This window comes from Podarcis filfolensis, assembly GCF_964270895.1.
Source record: "Podarcis filfolensis genome assembly, chromosome: 11".
NCBI classification, from domain to species: domain Eukaryota; kingdom Metazoa; phylum Chordata; class Lepidosauria; order Squamata; family Lacertidae; genus Podarcis; species Podarcis filfolensis.
Genome location: NC_139613.1, coordinates 11646147 through 11667280, shown reverse-complemented (window position 1 = coordinate 11667280; position 21134 = coordinate 11646147). Strand labels below are relative to the sequence as shown.

Genomic DNA, 21134 nt, shown 5'->3' with positions numbered 1-21134 from the left:
GGTGCACAAGCTCATGCATTTCCCAGCTTATTAAGCTAGAACTGTAAGCAGAAGGTCTATCTGTAGTATCTGATCTTTGATGGCTTATACGCACCAAAGTCACCATCCAATCAGGAGATAAATATGCATGTTTGAGCAGGGCTATAGAAATACAGGTAGTTAGTTCTGCAGTGCTTTATATTTTCTGATCCTCTTTCTTCTTGCACCATCTCCTTTGTTCTCTCCTCTTGGCTCCTCCTCTCTCGCTCTCAATCATATTTTCCCTCCTAACTTGCCTCCTTCATGACTCCCAAAGTTCTTTCTTCCTTTCTTCCACTGAAGCCTGCCTCCCTATTGGCCAGGGCCAAAATTCTATCTCAGGGCCTTTCAGTTGTATATAATAAAACACATTATTCTTATCAGTTTCAGCCTCCAAGAACTGCCACAAAGCTAATATGGATGAATAGCGAAATAATTTATCAAAGCATATCTCCATTTCATTCTGGAAGCAATGTCTCATTCGTATCTCCTTTCAGCCCCCTCAGGCAACTCCTCTTTGCTTCTTGCTTCTGAAGAAATGTTGGGGATATGTGTGTGTGTGTGTATTTCTGGGAGAGGCCTGAAACATCAAGTAAGCTTATAGTGTATTAGAGAAGGGATGGGGAGCTGGGGCCTCACGACTCAGGCCTACAGCATCTGCTTTTCACCTTTCCCCCTTTTCAACCCTAACCACAGCATAGGGGAACTTTTTTTTTGTGGAGTGGCAACTAGAGAGACAGGGAATGGGTTTAGACTGTTTGGGTCTTCAGCAGGGTTCTACTGCACAAAGGTTTGATCTATTATTTAATTTTCATGACCCTAGGACGAACAAGCAAATAAAAACACTAGCAATAATAAAAACAAAGCTAGTCAAAGAGAAATAGAAAACCCCAGAAAAACATTTGCAACCAGCCCAGCCTCATGACATTAGCCTTCTGAGAAATCTTGGGCTAAGAGGTGCATTGCTATCCAGCACGGAAAAGTAAGCAGATGTACTCCAATACATGGCTGGCATGTGTCCCCTGGAACATTACACAAAAAGGTAGCATGCCTCTTGGGATAAGAAGTTCTTTCCACCTGTGTAGTACATCACAGTGACCGTAATGCGGCTCAAATAAAGAATTTCAAAATGGAACATTGAGGTCAAGAATGCAAGACAAATGCAAGGATGTACTAAGAGGTACCATGTGTGGGTTATTTCTGAGACCCAATTATAATCTTAGAATGGTGTTCCAACAATTCATTCATCAATTTTACTTAATTAATAGATACCCTGTTTGTTTTCTTACTAGGTGTCTCGGTTGCTGGTTTGTGTTGAATGTCCGCCTTACAATGGAGTCCCACCATCATAAATGACTTTAACCAACCTTCAAGAAGCCCATCCATTAAGAGGCTGGTGGGGGGAGCCATCTCTGGCCATCAGTCAATCCCCACCGAGCATCTTCTGAGGCTCTCCACAATCAATATGATCTATTATGAGCCTGAACTTTGAATGCAATTATCTAAAATATCAATGATTTTTACACATAGCAACTGTCGGTTTAGATTTCCTGTGTATTTTATTGTTTGTGAGAGTTCCTTAAATATTTTATTGGAACAGGGAGAGTGTAAGCGCTGATGGCTGGAGAGCGTAAGGAAGAAACGGCACTTTAATTGCAATTGCATCAACAGAAGCAGTGGAGGATTTCTTGCTGACACATTTGAAAATGCCAGGAAAGGACCTGGAGTCTGTGTTGGAGGGCTTTGCCGAGCGCATTTATCACAGGGCGTTAAACACAATGAAGTCTGCCTTAAGCAACCTGTCAGTTGCTCGAACGGCTGCATAACATAGGCTGCCTTCTAATAAAGGTGAAGTAAAACATAACCCAGTGGAGCAAATCTTCCAAAGTAGTTCAGCCATGCAGCTTATATACCTGGCCCTTCAGCAAGAGCTTGTCTGCATGAGTGGGAATTAAGTATATAGACCCACTTCAGGTCAGTGCCTACTGTTGCCAGAGTGAAATCTTGATGTATCGGGACAAGAGGCAGCCGCTGCTTGTCCCATCCATTCTTTCCCCAGACCCATTTTCTTCCTCCTAGCTGTTGCATCCTGTCTGCTTTAGGCCCACAGGGATGGGGCAGAACCATACAGGACAAGCTGCAGGCAGAGGAGATTAGAAGTTGGGGTTGGTGATGGTCACCTGCAGAGAGCCATAGCAGGACAAAGACTTAGCTGGACACATTCTACAGAACCATGGTCAGCTCCCAAGCTAGGCAGTTGCCAAGGACAAATTGTGTTCTTATGTACCAGCAGAAGTTTTGATGATGAATTCAGGAACATCATAGGAAGCTGACTTAGTATCTAGATCAGTATTGAGTACACTGACTAGCAGCTGCTCTCCAGTGGGTGCAAATGAATTTAAGCATGAGATGCCTGTATATTGGTCAAATGACACAACACTGTTCCATGACACAACAACAAGTCCCATAGGACGGAAGCATTAGCATTATAATCAATAAAAGTTAACACATCTGAATGCATCCAAAGTGTAGGCACCCAGAAAACTAAAATGCAGCCCACCAAAGATATGACCCTCACAAACACCTCTTGGTCACCTCAGAAGAAAGGTTAGCATGACAAAAAAAAAACCCAAAACCCTTGCATCCCACCCAAGAGGATTTTGCTGAAAGTTTTTCTCCCCTTGGATGATTTTCAAATGCAATTTATTTTCTCATGAATTGATGGAGAATGGTTGCAAGGAGCGGAGGACTGTGAGAAATTCTGAGCACAGCACTACTTCCAAGCATTCATTCGTTCTGCACGCAAAACTCAAGGGAGGGTTTTCTAAAGCCCACTTCACTTAAATAGCTATGTAGCCATTTACTGTTTCAGTATTTGCAATGCAGTAAAAGGTAAAAAGGCTCGGGGAACTGGATCTTTGCAAATTCCAGTATGTACTGACTTGCGCCTCACCTCTTGAACTAATGTGTGGGTGGGAACTTGGAGCACATGTGAAAGTGAAGTGACCTGGAAATAAATTGATTTTCCCATCCCAGAATTTCAGACACAGAACATTTCCAGATTTACTTGGAGATGAGAACCTGGGACCTTCTGCAGACCCTCAAAGGCTTCTGAATAGGATGCAGATCTTCCAAGTGCCATACTACTTTGGGCTAACCACAATCCCAGTTTTGTCATACAAGCATCATTAGGGTGCTAGAGGACATGCAGAAGGTCCCATGTTCAGTTTCTGGCATCTCCAATGTAGACCCAGAAGATGCCCCACCTGAAACCACAGTAGACAATATTGCAGTAGATGAGCCAATAGTCTGACTCTGACACAGCTTCTTATGCCAGTTGCAAGCAGGTGTTCCAGCTGCACGAATACTAACCAAATCTTTCCCTATTCTTTTCCTTTCTTTTGCTGGAACTTCTGTCTTCTGGCCTTTCCACTTTTTATTTTTATTAAATGTCAGCACATCAAAACAATCTCATGCTAGGTTTAGTAAGATGATTTTCCCCATCATGGAATTGACAAGTGCTGCCTTAAGTCAGAGCCTTGATAGTGACAGTGTCGGTGAGCAAATATCAGGGTTCTGATGGATGCAAAGCACATTGGGTGTTGTCTTGACAGAGCCCCCATGAAAGGCCACTGAATAAACGGCTATATAACAACGGTGTCAAGCTCATTGAAATGCAGACGTTATTCAGGGCAATTGCATATGCATGGCTACCTTTCCACTGCCTCCTTAACAGATGTCAATGAATCAGATATACATGTTCAGTGAAATGAAGTGCAAACGCGGCTGCAGAAAATTGAGGAGGGATACAGTGGAAGTTCAGGCCTGCATATCACACCACGTGGCATCAGCAGCACAGGTGCCTGACTGATACAGCTGCAAAATCAAAACTCCCTGGAGTTGGATTACATAGCAAAGGTGTACTTATGTGCTATGATTTCTGCCCTTGCCCAGACAGCACTGCTTCAGAAATGTAAAAGGTAGCAACAGATCTCCAATTCTTTCTACCCCTTGCAGTACAGAAAGGACTGCCAACCTATGTCACCTAGTTGCAAACATGATGAAACCCACAGATGCATAAAGAACAGACCCAAAATGCATAAATTGAGAGCCAGTGTGGCATAATGCTTGAAGTATTGGATGATGACCTGGGAGACCAGGGTTCGAATTCCCACTCAGCCATGAAGCTCACTGGGTGGCCTAACCTACCTCACAGGGTTGTTGTGAGAATAGGTCCAGTGCCGAGGGCCTTCTGGCAGTTCCCTTACTGCAAGAAGCCAAGTTACAGGGAACCAGGCAGAGGGCCTTCTCAGTAGTGGCACCCACCCTGTGGAACGCCCTCCCACCAGATGTCAAAGAGAACAACAACTACCAGACTTTTAGAAGACATCTGAAGGCAGCCCTCTTTAGGGAAGCTTTTAATGTTTAACAGACCACTGTATTTTAATACTTTGTTGGAAGCCGCCCAGAGTGGCTGGGGAAACCCAGCTAGATGGGCAGAGTATAAATAATAAATTCTATTCTATTCTATTCTATTCTATTCTATTCTATTCTATTCTATTCTATTCTATTCTATTCTATTCTATTCTAATAAAATGAGGAGTGGAGAACCAACTACACAACCATGAGCTCCTTGGAAGAAAAGGTGGCATATGAATGTAACAAATAAATATCAGGACAGGGAAAGCGATAATGTACCAAACAGAGTAATTCCTGGTTTAGGCGTGATATACTATTTATTTTATTTTTTGTTACTGGTTATTGCTTTTTCCCCTGAATGGGATGCAACATCAAAGCTTTTTTATGTTTATGCAATCTATCGGTATACACTTATGCCCATAAGAACAGAAGAAGCGTCCTGACTAGTCATGCAATTATTGTAATTCTGTCTCATCCTTCCTCCTAGGAGCTCAGAGTACCATCTGAGATTCCTCCTCATTTATCTTCCCAAGCTCCTTGTGAGGGCATGCTAGGTTGACAGAGAGTGACCAGCCCAATGTCACTCAGGGAGTTGTGTGGCTTTGTGGGGATATGAATCAGAGGGTGGTATTCAACTAAATTTTACACAGAGTAGAGGAAGTGAAATGTATATCCATGAGTAAGTCAGGTTCACTAATTTCGATGGGGCTACTTATGTTTAACTCCACCCTGGGTCTCTTGATTCTTAGACCTTCACTCTAGTCACCGTGGCACTATGTCACATTAGCATTTAATCCCTCAAATGAAGCAAACCCACAAGTGACGAGTCTGTTCTCATGCAAGCTTTAGAGCCCAGTAGAGCTCATGGAGCATGATCTGTATCTGCATGTAGAAACCTCAAAAGAAGACCGTGTGGCCATTCACACTGTAAAGGTAAGGTAAAAGACCCCTGGACAGTTAAGTCCAGTCAAAGATGACTATGGGGTTGCAGCACTCATCTCGCTTTCAGGCCAAGGGAGCCAGCATTTATCCACAGACAGCTTTCCGGGTCATGTGGCCAGCAGGACTAAACCGCTTTTGGTGCAACGGAACACTGTGACGTAAACCAGAGTGCATGGAAATGCCATTTACCTTCCCGCCACAGCGGTACCTATTTACCTACTTGAACTTTGACGTGCCTTTGAACTGCTAGGTTGGCAGGAGCTGGCACCGAACAACAGGAGCTCACCCCGTCGCGGGGATTCAAACTGCCGACCTTCTGATTGACAAGCCCTAGGCTCAGTGGTTTAACCCACAGCGCCACCCGCGTCTTACACATCCACAAATAATTACAGCATCTGTCAGAGAATGCCCAATGCACAAGAGTGAGACTCGTATCACAGCATTTTGCAAACTATAATAAGATCGGTGATTACGGCGAGCCACTGTTGGAAGAACTGAATCTCTTTTTGGAGGGAGAGTTTTTAGAAAATGTGTAATAGCACATTTCCTGAGTGCTTAAATGATTAAACGTTGGGGGAAACGATTAAATTTCCCCCAAAGAAGTGATTTGTGGGTTGTGGCCAAAACAGCTGAAGACTGTAACAAAGGCCTCATAAGTGGCAAAGGGCATAATACATGCCATTAAACTTGGCAGGGATGGTAACTAGCCCCTTGCTCTTAGAATGTAGAGCCTGCCAAATATATTGCATTCATTATTTCTTGTTCAGCCTCTGAATACTCTTTGGATCCTGCCCAGGTGTGAGGCAGAAGCATCCAAGGAATCGGTACACACCGTGAGCAGCCGCAGGTCAAGGAGATTTGCAGTCCTTCAGCAGCAGCAACAACAAAAGCCCAAATCATCTTTTCACTCTCTTTCCCTTCCCAGAGGAATCTCTGTTCATTTCTTTCCATGCTGCCTTGTTTTTTTAAGCTAAGCTAAGAAAAATTTACTGCTTGTTCGGGTCTGGGAGATTGTGTTAAACAGCTGGAAATCTTGACTTGAGTGAGTTATGATCAGAGCGGCTTACTTAACATGGAAGAGGGAGCCAAATCTGGTCTTTTATGCCTCTCCACTTCCACCCTCAAGCACATGCTGCTAACGGAAGGTCTTTATTTTTCTTGAAGCTCTGTTCGGTGGTCAAAACATTCGAAGCAGGGCTGTCAACTATATGAAAAGCCAGAGGCAATTTGGGTTTACGTGTTGGAAAAAAAGAGAAGTGTGAAATAATTCCTCTGGAGAAGCCGTAAGCACTATGCCAGGAAATTTAAGAAACTGCTTTCAACAGCCAGTTATGAATCTGTTGGCACTTGCAGAGCCAGGAACATTTGGAATTTTTTGGTTACGACCTAAATTGCTCTCAATTCCGATTGGGTTCCAATCTGACCTGGACTGATTTGGGCCTGACCCAAAGCTGAGGACCTTCCACAATCAGTTGCTGGAAACCATGGAAGGGGAGAGTGCTCTTGTGTTCGAGTCCTGCTTGTGGGTTTTCCACAGGCAACTTAAAGACCACTTTAGGAAGAGGATGCTGTAGGAAGAGGATGGGCCATTGGTCCAATCCAGCAGCATAATGTATTTTCATGTGCACTTTCTGTGTATCCAAATGGCACTACAGTAGTAATCTGACTGGGAGTTGCATTCCAATCCTCCTGCCAGTTCAGGAGTGTTGAATGAGGTCAGTCCACTACAACAAGTTGACCCAAGAAATTCTTCCCCTATTCTTTTTTACTTCCTCACTTCAAATGGCAAGCCTGCTCCACGGGAAGCAATTCATATATTCTACTGAGTGATGAGATTCTCAATTGTGTGCATTTAGTAGCCTGCGTGATACAAGGTTTTTAAGCACATACCTGGCCTTTAAATGCACGTGCTGTTTTTGTTTAAGCCAACCTGTAGAGCCAACCTTTTCCATAGGTATTTCGTAGCCAAACTGCCTGCAGCAATTTTGCAGCTTAATGTAGAGTGTTTGGACCATTGGACAAAACAAAGGATGAGGAAGGGAAATAAGGGGAGAAGGGTGATGGATGGTTGAGCTATTGAAAATGCAAAGTAAGAAGTGCAGGAAGGCAGAGTAGGCAGGAGAAAGATTAGAGAAGGGAGGCATGGGAGAAGTGGATGAAGAAGCTTGTTAGATTGAAAGGGTTCAACTAATCCAGGTCCCAAATTGAATCGGAGGGGCCTTGCACAGCCCTAGCAAAAACCATTCTGGATTAGGCATGCCTATGGTTAATGCTGTAATGACATTCTCACTATGAAACACATATGAATGTGGGTGGGTGGAGGCTGGTCACCTCTGCACTCCCACCTTTCCTCCTGCCTACAAAACTGTTGGCAGCATGGGAGGAGATGTAGGCATATGAATAAATAGGATTCCCATTCCTAACCAAGTTCCCAGTTTTTATTAACTTACCCCTGGATTTTGCATCTGATTTTTTTTCCCCTGGCAAACATAGCAACCATCCTGGAAGGCAGTAGGAGAAGCAGAGTCTTACAATTCAGTGAGAAGTTTTTGTCTCATTTTGTACTCACAGAAACTCATTACAGAGCATCGCGCTCTGCATTTCCTTGCCTCGTCTTTGCCTGTTGCTGGAGTCGAGCAGGAGATGCCATTTTTAACCTTGTAAAAAGCTCCCATTACATTAATTGCTAGATCTATTAGTATCACTTAATTACGACATCTTGCGCATCTTGGAACCTCTGGTGGGGCCAAATTGTCATGATTTATTGTAGGCTGGCAATGATATTTTTACATTAGTAAGCAATTAAAAAATGTAAACAATGCCCCCGGGGAACTTCTCGAGGCTTGGAAGAGCTGACATCATTCTGAGTTACAGGCAGCCCCAATGAATGATTTTCCCAAACCGGAGCAAAGAACTAACACCATATTCACATATTTACACGGGAAAGAAAAGCAGAAGCATTATTCATGTCAGAGGCCAGTCTGCTGAGTGGGAGGCTTTAAGGGTGAAAAACTGGGCTATTTTACTTTTTTGCAAGCAATCTTTAAATGTTCTGGTCCCTGGGGTATTGTGCTGTGATGAGATTATGACCTATATAGGACAGGAGCACCCTGGAAACAGCTGGAGAAGACTCTGGTACGTCAGTTCCCAACTCTCAGTAAGACTCTATGGCTCTGTGTCAGGTATGGATGGTCTGTGGCCCTTCAGATGCTTTGGACTCCTGCTCCCATCAGCCCCTGTGAGTATGATGTGACTTGGGCTTTAATAATAAATAATAATAAATTTTATTTATATCCCGCCCTCCCCAGCCGAAGCCGGGCTCAGGGCGGCTAACAACAATCAAATAATCAAACAATCAAATAAACCAACATTCTAAAAATATTTCATTATAAAAATTAATTAAAATCAAGTTGATGGCAACCATTAAGCAAAACTCTGTGCAGGTTGCCAGAGGAGGGAGTCAGGCTGCGCCCTGAACAAAGGCCTGGTGGAACAACTCTGTCTTGCAGGCCCTGCGGAAAGATGTCAGGTCCCGCAGGGCCCTAGTCTCTTGTGACAGAGCGTTCCACCAGATTGGAGCCGCAGCCGAGAAGGCCCTGGCTCTAGTTGAGGCCAGCCTAACCTCTCTGAGGCCTGGGACCTTCAGGATGTTTTTATTTGCAGACCGTAGGTTTCTTTGTGGGGCATACCAGGAGAGGCGGTCCCGTAGGTACGAGGGTCCTAGGCCGTATAGGGCTTTAAAGGTTAAAACCAGCACCTTAAACCTGATCCTGTACTCCACCGGGAGTACAAAATAATTTATTATTATTCACACAATAAATGTAAAGTACTATGATGCCAGTTTAAACAGTCATTGCTCCACCCAAAGAATGAGGCTGCAGTTTGTTAAGGGTGCTAAAGATGGTTAGGAGACCCCTGTTCCCCTTGCAGACCTACAATTTCCCACAGTAGATTAACAGTCAATCCCTCTTCATAGGGAATTCTGGGAATCGTGGACCTGGGCATCATAGTGCTTTGAATGTATGGTATGAATATCCAAAAGGTCAAGGGATTTTTACACCTGCTATATTTAGAAGAGGCAAGGGTGTGTAGATAAGAAAACAAGACTCTCAATGGGGCTCCAGTGATGGAGAAGAGATTGGGTTCCCACCTCAGTGACATCCTTAAATATACTCCTTGAGTTTCTACCATTATCCGGCATCACTGTGATGGACTAATGGCCTTAAGACGCATGTTCACAAAATGATGAGCAATCTCATCACATTATTCAAGATTATGTGTGTTGAGGGGTGTAATCAAGACTCTGTGAGGATGGGATATTTAAGCCTTCCCTCTCAGCATCTACTTTGAATGCAGAAGATCCTAGGTTCCATCTAGGAACCCTGTGAGAAATCCTGGAGAGCTGCTCCTAGGCAGTTTAGATGATAGTGAACAAGATGGACCAATGATCTAAAGCAACTTCATCTTCCTGTGTTCTGTGGATCTTGCATGCTGTGCAAATTCACCCAAACTATCCCTCCCCAGTTGTCGTCTCTGTGAAACTAGCCCCCCTCACAAATACTAAAATTAGATGAGATGCTTTAGCAGAGATTCCTGCATTGCAGGGGCAAGGACTAGATGGCCCTCGGGGTACCATCCAACTCTATGATTCTATAATTATTGGAGGGAAAGTTCCATTTAGCACCAATAGCATGTTTTCCCTAATAATTAAAGTGTCAGGGGTGCAGAGGGAGAGAGAGATTTCAGAGATTGTGGCTGGCAGGTAGTGGGGTTTAAGCCTTTTTTTGTTTGCTCCAACCCACAACATGTGGTAGCATTTTTAAATATACACACTCTTATTAATCAGACTGTTGATGCCACATGTAGTCCATAAATTGCTTTTCCTGTTGGAAGTACAACAGCAGGGATCATTCCGTTAGCAATCTAAGGGTTGATTATTATGACCAACAAAGGTAGGTGTGTGTGTGTGTGTGTGTGTGTGTGTGTGTGGAGGCATTTCCTAGCAACCATGATCTTTGTTGAGGTAAGTCGTGTTCTGATTGGTTGTGTAGTTCGGAGGAATTCCCCTACCCCTAGATATTTAGTTGTTTTAAGTCTTCTTGCTACAGACAAGACCTGGCTTTCTCCTTGGGTGATACCAGGCTTCCTTAACCTCGGCCCTCCAGATGTTTTGAGACTACAAATCCCATCATCCCTGACCACTGGTCCTGCTAGCTAGGGATCATGGGAGTTGTAGGCCAAAAACATCTGGAGGGCTGAGGTTGAGGAAGCTTGGGTTGTACTCTTGTTCAGTTTACTTATTAAAGCATTATAATCATCTATTTTCTCCCTGGACTCCATCTGCATGATTTAAGTGACTGTGCTAACATCTCTAACCCCCATGAGCAGTGTACTTTTCATATATGTGTGTTTGTGATAAAACTTCCTAACTTGCTGCCTGCCGCTTTACTTCTTGCCTCAGCTGACTGTATCAGCTGGCCCTTGTGTGTGATTAAAGAGCTAGGCACTTAGGAAGGGTCTTGGCTGAATGCTAGAGCATCTTCTCTGCACACAGAAGGTCCCAGGTTCAATCCTTGGTGTCTCCAGGTAAAACCATAAAAGATCCCTTTCTGGAAACCCGAAGAGCTGCTGTCAGTCAGTGTAAACAATACAAGGCTAGATGGACCCTTGGTCTGAGCAGTATAAGGCAGCTCCCTATGTTCACTAGCAGTGCTCAGAAATGCTAGCCAGAGTTTGCAGCCCAAGAGGAAAAGTCCAAGATGAAGGGAATAAACTATGAAGTGTGACCAAAATCAGGCAGAACAAGAGGGAGGGAGGGCAGAAAGACCTTCAAAAAGTATGAAGAACGGCACTGTTCTCCAGTGCTTATTAATTCCAATGGAGAATGGCTGTTGTGGACCAAGGTGCAAGGCTCTTGATACAACCAAAGGAAGCTTCTGTCTTCGTATCCTTTAAGGCTTCTGAAACATGCCCATTGTTCCTCATTAGTGTAAAATCCAACCATCTGATGTTGCATTTGCAGTGAGCACCCAGAGGACTTGGTGGAGGTTTCTAGGTCCGCAGCACTTCCAAAGATGCACCACAGGTGGCTAGTTAGGAGGGCCCGGCTACGATGCAGGTGTCCCATTTGAGCAGAACGCCTGCTGACAGCTCCAGCTACCCATGTAGCCATCCTTTAATTTACCCACAAGGGAGATCCTAATGCAGAGGCTGTACAGCAGCTCCATCTTCCCATTTACCTTTCGAAGTGGAGGCAGAGCATGTTAAAACCAATGCGCTTTTAGATCTTAGGTAAAAGTAAGCAGTCAGTATTTGAATTTACGTTGCCTGCTTCTGTGCATCTATGCTGAGATGCAACACAAGGGTGGGGAACCTCAGGTCTGGGGGCAAAATGTGGCCCCTCCAGTCCTTTCTATGTGGCCCTTGGGATTCTCTCCTGGTCACATCCCTCCCTGTCCTTGTTCTATAACCTCTGAATGTTTTTGTTTGGCTGAAATATAGAATTGAATTCCGATAATGCCTATTGCATGTCTGGATGGAAGATGGGGAGGTAAGTGTGTGTGTGTGCGCGCGCGCGTGCAAACACATGCAATCTGACATATGTAGGGCTATGATGTAGCCTAAGCAGCTACTTTTGGAGGAAGGGTGGGATTTAAATTGCTGTAATACAGGTGTACCTTGGAATTCGAATGGAATCCGTTCCAGAAGTCCGTTCGACTTTCAAAATGTTCGGAAACCAAAACCCGGCTTCTGATTGGCTGCAGGAAACTCCTGCAGCCAATCGGAAGCTACGGAAGCCCTGTCAGATGTTCAGGTTCCAAAAGAATGTTCAAAAACTGGAACACTCACTTCCAGGTCTTGATCATTCAGGAGCTGATTTGTTCGGGAGCCAAGGCATTCGAGATCCAAGGTACGACTAGGAATAATAAATCAAATGGAACAGCAAAAGTCATAAGAAGAGCCTGCTGGATCAGACCAAAGCCCATCTAGTCCAGCATTCTTCTCTCACAGGGGCCAGCCAGGACCCAAGCACAAGAGCATTCTCCGCTCTGGTTTCCAGCAACTGGCATTCAGAAGTATTACCGACTGACCATGGAGGTGGAACATAGCCATTATGGGTAGTGGTCATTGATAACCTTCTCCTCCATGAATTCTGATCCTCTTTTAAAATCATTCAGGTTGGTGGCTATCTACCCCACAATAAATAAATAAATGGTGGTTGTTTCTAGAATATCTATTCCATATTGGTTCCATCAAAATCACAGCCATCTATTTTTATTTTTATTTTAAGCTGAACTCCCAATTCAACTGGGAGCAAGTCTCAGGGAACTCTCTGAATCTCACTGAAGCTAAATAGACTTGCACTGTTAATGATGCTAGCAGCACTCCTCTGTTTGCCCTTGTGGACCACCATTATTATTTTACTTTTTGGTTCTGTTGCATTTTTTTAAAAAAAAAAAATTGTTATTGCCATACGGACTCCTTTGTCGAGCTACAGCTACCCCCTCTTTGCCAATCAGGGAATAATTTAATAGACTGCAGGAGTTGAGTGATTGGGAATGCTTCTTAATTAGTTTCTCAGCTCCCTCCGTCCCAGTGGCTCTGCCTCAATAATGCATAGGTTTTAATTATAAAGAAATTTCCTATGGAATTTAATTGGAATCCGAGGGCTGAACCCCTCTGCGTCATTGCCAAAAAATTAAGGGCATTGTTTTATTAAAGGATTGGAAATAAATATCGAGAAGCAATGGTGTGAAGGAGCATTTATGCAAATGGAGGAAAGGAAGGCACCGTTCCGAATAGACCCGCCTCACAATTTCTTTCTGTCCTCGACAGTTTCAAGCGACCATTAGCATATTAGCTAAGCAATCGAGCTGAAACAAAATATGGCTTTGGAGGTTTGTAAATCAAAGTGCAGCTCACTTTTTCTTGGCATAGATGGAGAAAGATGAACAAAAGCAGATCTTGAAATATGGGAAAATGCTACACCATAGAGCTTTAGGGACTCTGTCCTTGGTCATCCTCCTGCTCCCCAGAGGGACACAGAAAGAAACGATTTCCCCTTGGTACAAGACTACGTCACCCCTTGACATCTGATGGGAGGGCTTTCTCAGGGTGGGCGCCACTACCGAGAAGGCCCTCTGCCTGGTTCCCTGTATCCTCACTTCTCGCAGTGAGGGAACTGTCAGAAGGCCCTCAGAGCTGGATTTCAGTGTCCAGGCTGAACAATGGGGGTGGAGACGCCCATAACTGGCCCACATCCAACTGTAAAGAAGGGATGTGGAATCTGTGCCCATACAGGTGTTTTTAGGTTCCATCAACCCCAGTCAGCATGGCCAGTGATCAGGGATGATGTGAGTTGAAGTCCAAAAACATCTGGAGGGCAACAAGCTCTGCAGATTCGTGCTATAAGCTCATCCAGAGACTCATGATTTAGATTCTCTTCCCATCTTCCCTTACATTCCCTTCCCCAACACACATACTGTAGAAACAGACCACCATATGGGGTCATTCCGCAATAAGTAAACATATGCAGAGCAGCATAGAGGTACATCGGAAGGTTAATTTAATAACATGCAGATAACCCCTATGACTGGGTGTAATGGCATTAGGGGTTGCTTGTGAGTAAGTTACCGCCGCTCTGGGCTAGGTTGCCTGGTTAAACCGTTTCTCGCTGGACAGCCATCCACTCCGTGGCTGTTCAGTCGCTGGCAGAATCCGTCAGTGGGCGTTTCTTGAACTTCTTCCAGCAAAGAAGTTCTTTGACGCCAAGTCTACGCCTACTTTCCCTGCACAGAAGTCTTCTGCGCAGGGTGGGTGTGGGTAGCGGAGGACCTGTGCTCTCCCCGCTGGTCTCCAGCGAAGAGTCCTGGAGCCCTCTCTCCGATTCCCCCCTCTGCCCCCCTTTATCCCTGGTGTTACGCTGATTTCCTTCCCCAGCTGATGAGTCCCCTGTCTCCCTGCTTGGCCCTTCTCCGGCATCGCTTGGGAGACCTGCCTCCACTTCTGGCTCTGATGTCAGCTCCCTGACACTGGGGTAGTCCTTATTTTTAGATCAGGTTGAAAATGGTGAAAACACGCCATAAAATAAATCCTCACAGAGTTCTTTGACAACAACACACTTTTGATAACTTGCCGGCAAAGCGCATTTGATCATACTAAAGGAGAAACAAATCTTCCTCTCTGTTAAATATATTTACTCATTCAGTGGGGCAGTACAGAACGCAGCAGGAGCTCTCACTGCCTAGACTTCAGTAATAACCTTCTAAGTCATAACTAACGAACTAAACAAAACCCTCTCATGACCTTTACACAAAATATTCCTGAATGTAATAAAAATTCAAATTTATTAAATCCCTCAACTTCAAAGCTCTGGGTGTTGCTGCAATGTTTTGTTTTGTTTTCAATCAGTGTCATGCAATAGTTTATTTGTTATCATACATAAATAAACTGACTGATTGATAGATTGACAGATCAATAAATCAGAGGAGAGGCATGGTGAAACTGGCAGCATTCTTGGATGCAGAGAATTCTTGCAAGATCAAAATACAGCAGTGATAGCTACTGAAATAGGGGAAAGAAGATTGCAACAATGATATTGCAGTAAGGAACTTTCTGGATGCAAAAAAATCGTAAGCTCTGATAGCAAAAATAAAAATAAAAATACTTAAATGGAGGTTAGAGCCACACTAAGGCTGAAATCAGATAGATATAAATGAATAGATATAATACTTTTTTATGTCAAGTATATTCAGCCCTTCCTCTCAAATGAGCTCAAGGTTATCTAATTTGCACTTTCCACAACAATACATAAACCAAAACACAGCTATCTTTCAAAAGTTGCACTTCTCCAAATTTTGTGATGCTGGTTTGCAACATAAAAATCTCTCAAAAAATGTATATATTAAGGAATAAATGCATAAAAATGCATATAATACTGAATATGCACCATATTAGGGAAGATTATTTGCAAAGAGGTGTAAGATAAAATTGCATACAGAAACATGTATTAGGAAAGATTTGCTTACAAATGCTGGCAAATTTTAATGAGGAAATCTATATAATACATATAAAATGAGAAACTCAGAGAATGTTCTGAACCCCTGGCCTACCTGGCAGCAAGTCAGTATGTCAAGACTAGAGTCCAAAGTCCAGGGGTCAAGCCACATCAAGCAAAGTACAATGGTCAGGAAACACAATCCAGGGTCAATCCATGCAGCCGAGTCTGAAGCCCAGCAGTCTGGATACGGTCCAAAGTCAAACCCAAAAGCACATTCCCATAGATGCCCAGAAGCATCCAAGCCAAGGTCCACTAACATGGACAGTTGAGCAGACACAGCCCCTCAGCTCTGCTTCCCTTTTATACCTGGAATGTTGATTGCAGCATCTGGGCTTGATGAGGCCTGTGACCCCCACCTGTTCAGAGCCTACTCCAGCTGAGGAATCACACACCTCCTCCCAGAGCTAGTGAGCTCCACCTGGCCAGCTAGGGATCTGGGCTGTGGGTCCATGCTTGCCTCAGCCTCCTAGAGCACCACTCCTGCTGCTCCCTATGCCTCAGTGGAACTCAGTCCCAGCACCTCTCAGGTGGGCACCATTGCCATTATAAGAGAACAAGGGAGATGTCCGTGGTGAGTTCTGGCACCTCTTCTAGAAAACTAACATGCTGCTATAAATGCAGGAACGTCTCTTCCAAACAGTACATGAGCCTCACAAGTGAAGTATGAAGTTGCACATGTAATTTTGCACAAAACACTAATTGCCTGGCCTTTTGTGCATGGATCGTGATGCCACAATACATGAACCTCACAAATGAAGTATGAAGTTGCACGTGTAATTTTGCACAAAACACTAATTGCCTGGCCTTTTGCGCATTGATTGTGATTCCATTTGGCCCAAACCCTGGAATTTTACTGCATTGTCGCTGAACCCATAATACGCTTCAGTTGTACTGGAGCTGTTGGCAATTCTTCATTAACAGGAAAAGGACATCTCAACTTCCAGTCCATTTTGTCTGGTCTGAATTTTAAGCAAACAGATTTACTTTGCACTCACGGAGACAATACACAGATGGGAACACAATTATGCTTCTGGTTTTGCACTTCTCTAAATGTTGTGATATGGTTCTCACCCTCCCCTCCAAAATACCAAAAGGCATATGAAACTGCACGCTTTAGGATAAAATACATTTAGAGCAGTGTGCATTGGGATTGGATACATATTTAAATACTTTCTGTGATAAAATATGTATTTAAGTGTGTGTTTATTTTTAAATATGGATTTTCATACTTTAAAAAAAAAATGAAAATTGATGCAAAATTGGGGCAGAGCAGACTTATGAATGAACACATTCAAAAACTGACATGGACTGGGAACAGACAGATCCATCCATCCCCAGTGGAGTTGCATCATTAAGTCAAGATCTAGAGTAGAAGTGAGGAACTGAATTTGGCTAGCAGGCTGAATAGTGATCTCTCCCACCCACCAGTGGTCAGTTATGAGTACCTGTAATTATTAAGTTTGCAGATGATAGTACCACAATGGGTCTAATTACAGGTGGAGATGAATCAGCGTACAGGGGGGAGGTTCAAAAAGTATCTACATGGTGCTTAGAGAATAACTTGCACCTAAATATTAGCAAGACAAAGGAGATGGTATTGGGCTTTGGGAGGAAGAGAGGGGAACTAGCCCCATTGTATATCGGGGAGTGGGGTTGTGTGGAGAGAGTCTCTTTCTTTAAATTGCTGGGAGTTTACCTTAGTGAAGACCTCACTTGGAAAAACAATGTAACTCAGGTGGTTAGGAAGGCCCAACAGAGACTCCATTATCTCAGGGTCTTGCAAAAGAACAGTGTTAAACAACAATTGATGACCTCCTTCTAGCGGTCCACAATAGAAAGTGTCCTCTCATATTGTATCACAGTATGGTATGTTGGCTTGACAACCACGGACAGAAAGTCTTTACAGAGGGTGGTGAACACAGCACATGATATCATGTCCCCAGAGCTCGCTAGATAACATCGCAAGGGATCGTTGCCTTAGGAGAGCAAGAAAAATTCTCAGGGACGATTCACACCCCGGCCAGCAGCTCTTTAATCTTCTACCCTCGGGCAGGAGATATAGAAGTATAATCAGTCGTACCAACAGGCTAAAAAACAGTTTCTATCCGTGCGTTATTAGGCTGCTGAACGGAAAATAATAATATAATAATATAGTGCAACTGACTTTCGGGGTTGGTGTGTTGTGCGACAAGCACACAGAGTGCAGTGAGATTGAGTGTATCTGGGGGAGGGAGGCTCAGTTAATTTCATTGTACACAGGTTGTACATTGACAATAAAGGTATTATTATTATTATTATTATTATTATTATTATTATTATTATTATTATTAGATGTGGCCACCAATCAGTCACATGATGTCACAATAATGTCAAGTGACCCATTTTGCATAGTGCTCTGTACGAATGCCCCATGGAGGCCGAATGGAAAGCCATGGCAAGCCAAAGTAGGCAAAGAATGAACTCCATGATGGAGCTGTGACCCTTCCAGGCTGATTCTGGGGAAATTTCATTTCAGAAATGCAAGTTCCTTCTATTTGGAGATGCTGGGTACTTCTATATCAAGAGCCTGTGAGCCCCATACCCTCTGGGGCAATCTTCCAGTGGCCAGAAGCAAAAATGAATGAGGTTTCTACACATGCATATTCACATCTCTCCCTTCTTCAAGAGGAATTATCACAGGTCAAGGACACCAACCAGCCAGGCAAAAGCACTCAAGGAACTTGCAGTGTAGGACTAGTGAGGGGTGTGGCCTGGAGAGAGGGGGTGTGGCCTTAGGAGAGTCAGATAGAGAGGCCTGAGAGAGGGCAACATTCAACTCAAGCACCTCTGATTTCTCCACTCCTATTCTATAGGCAAAGCACATTCTACAGCCTCCCTCCCAGCTGAGCTGCGAAAAGCTGCTGAGATTGCCTCAAATCCCCTTTCCCTGTCCTAGGGAAAGTGTCATCCAAACAATCACACCACTCTAAAATTTCAGACCGTATCATTGGCAGACAAACTGTAGTACAGAGATGTTCTGCGGGCTGCCTAAATCTTTGGGCATGTTCCCAGCCTCTGCCAGAAGAATCCACGTCGTGCACCAACGCAACACAAGTTGTCATATTATGCCTCTGACAATCCACTCGTGGAAATGATGGCTAGAATTGCAATAACAGATGGGGGTAGGAGAGAGAGAGAGAGAGAGGACTGAAGCATCAGTTCAACTTAGATGGATGCCTCACTGCTGGACCGAAAGAAGATTTGAAGCACAATCCCTCTTTAAATGCCTATGTAATCTTGAAGTACTAATAACCAGGTAGAGATTTAATATCTAGGACACTGGGGCCAAGAAGTCGAGCAAAAACATACAGACTAAAAATGTTGCCAAAAGGAGGGGGGAGGAATAACGATGAAAGAGATTTTCTTCTGCTGCAGCATTACACAGAATAATCCGAGTTTAATGCCATTTAGACCTGTAGCAGTTTAAGAACCTGCATTACGGGTTGAACGGTTGGATCCTGAGAAAAAAGGAGAGCCTATGCCAAGGATCACAGAGCTAGTTATATAGAGGAGAGAATTTTTTCCTGGGCAGCTTCTCATGCGTAAGAAAAATCACTTTGAGGGTAGGCAATGCTGAAGATGAGCAAGTCTGGCTCTGGTCGGAGACCCCAGCACATCATCAGCTCCATGATGGAAGAATGACAATATTGTTGTTTAGTCGTTTAGTCAAGTCCAACTCTTCGTGACCCCATGGACCAGAGCACGCCAGGCACTCCTGCCTTCCACTGCCTCCCACAGTTTGGTCAAACTCATGCTGGTAGCTTCAAAAACACTGTCCAAGCATCTTGTCCTCTGTCGTCCCCTTCTCCTTGGGCCCTCCATCTTTCCCAACATCAGGGTCTTTTCCAGGGAGTCTTCCCTTCTCATGAGGTGGCCAAATTATTGGAGCCTCAGCTTCAGGATCTGTCCTTCCAGTGAGCACTCAGGGCTGATTTCCTTCAGAATGGATAGGTTTGATCTTCTTGCAGTCCATGGGATTCTCGAGAGTCTCCTCCAGCACCATAATTCAAAAGCATCCATTCTTCGGCGATCAGCCTTCTTTATGGTCCAGCTCTCACTTCCATACATCACTACTGGGAAAACCATAGCTTTAACTATACGGACCTTTGTTGGCAAGGTGATGTCTCTGCTTTTTAAGATGCTGTCTAGGTTTGTCATTGCTTTTCTACCAAGAAGCAGGCGACTTTTAATTTCGTGACTGCTGTCACCATCTGCAGTGATCATGGAGCCGAAGAAAGTAAAATCTCTCACTGCCTCCATTTCTTCCCCTTCTATTTGCCAGGAGGTGATGGGCCCAGTGGGGCCCATCAATATGACAATATAGGAATGTGCTAAATCAAAAGATTTATAAAGTGTTTGCATGTGAGTCCTGTGCTCCTGTGCATTTGCTTGCCTATTTTAAAGCATGGGTGGGAAAACTTTTTTTGTTGGAGGGCCACATTCCCTTCTGGGTGACCTTCTGAGGGCCATATTCCAGCGGCGGATGGAGCCAGAGGAAAAAGTGAACAAAGCAATGAATGTAAATGTTACCTTTGTACAGTAGACTGGTACAGTAGACTCTATCCTCCATCGAAACAATCAACGGAACTTATCAGAGCTCAAGGGTGCATTGCGATCAGGCAAGGAGGGTGCAAAACTAGACTAGTGAAGGTGGTACTTGGGAAGCGATATGATATGATATCTTTATTGTCATTGTCCCATACAGAACAATGAAATCGAAAAATCTACATAAGACATTCAAAAACCCCTAAAAACTGTGAAACCTCATTTTAAAATATAATATACTGGTGTGGCTGGGGAGAGTTTTATGGGCCAGACAGAGAAGCCTGACGAAAAGCCTCAGCTCATTTTCCCCCCTACTCAGTCAGTTGACCTGTGAGTCATCAAGTGTTGAGATACATTCATAGAACCATAGAATTGTACAGTTGGAAGGGACCACCAGGGTCATCTAGTTCAACCCCTTGCAATGCAGGAATATTTTGCCCAACATGGGGCTCAAACCCACAACCCTGAGATTAAAGAGTCTCATGCTCTACCAACTGAGCTATCCCGCCTTCATGTCTCTACAGAATGGCATGTTCCTGTATGAACCTGCCAGTTCATTAAGATCAGCCTCAGAGGCTATCCTCCAGGTCCTGCCACCGTTGGAAGTGAGATTTTCTAGGTATCAATTGGGGACCTTGGAACTGGGTGACAACTGGAGCCGGTTGTCAAGTGGAAATGGGCCCCTTTTGGTGTTGGACCCCATTTGTGACATGTTCTCTCTAAGGGTGTCCACCTGGCACTAAAAGCAAAAGGTATAGACCCCTGGATGGTTAAATCCAGTCAAAGACAACTATGGGGTTGTGGCACTCCTCTCACTTTCAGGCTGAGGGAGTCAGCATTTGTCCACAGACAGCTTTCCAGGACATGTGGTCAGCATGACTAAACCACTTCTGATGCAACGGGACACTGTGACGGAAACCAGAGCACACGGAAACACCATTTACCTTCCTGAGGAGTGGTACCTATTTATCTACTTGCACTGGCATGCTTTCAAACTGCTAGGTTGGCAGGAGCTGGAACAGAGCAACAGGAGCTCACCCCAACATGGGGATTCGAACCACCGACCTTCTGATTGGCAAGCCCAAGAGGCTCAGTGGTCTAGACCACAGCA

At 44.2% G+C, this 21134-nt stretch overlaps 1 protein-coding gene across 3 annotated transcripts in view; it reads right to left on the bottom strand.

Annotated features, from left to right (window-relative positions):
- The window catches only part of DCC (DCC netrin 1 receptor), a gene marked incomplete at its 5' end in the record, with an annotated part of 927493 nt that overhangs the window by 724216 nt on the left and 182143 nt on the right, over positions 1–21134 (bottom strand). The window lies entirely within an intron of this gene.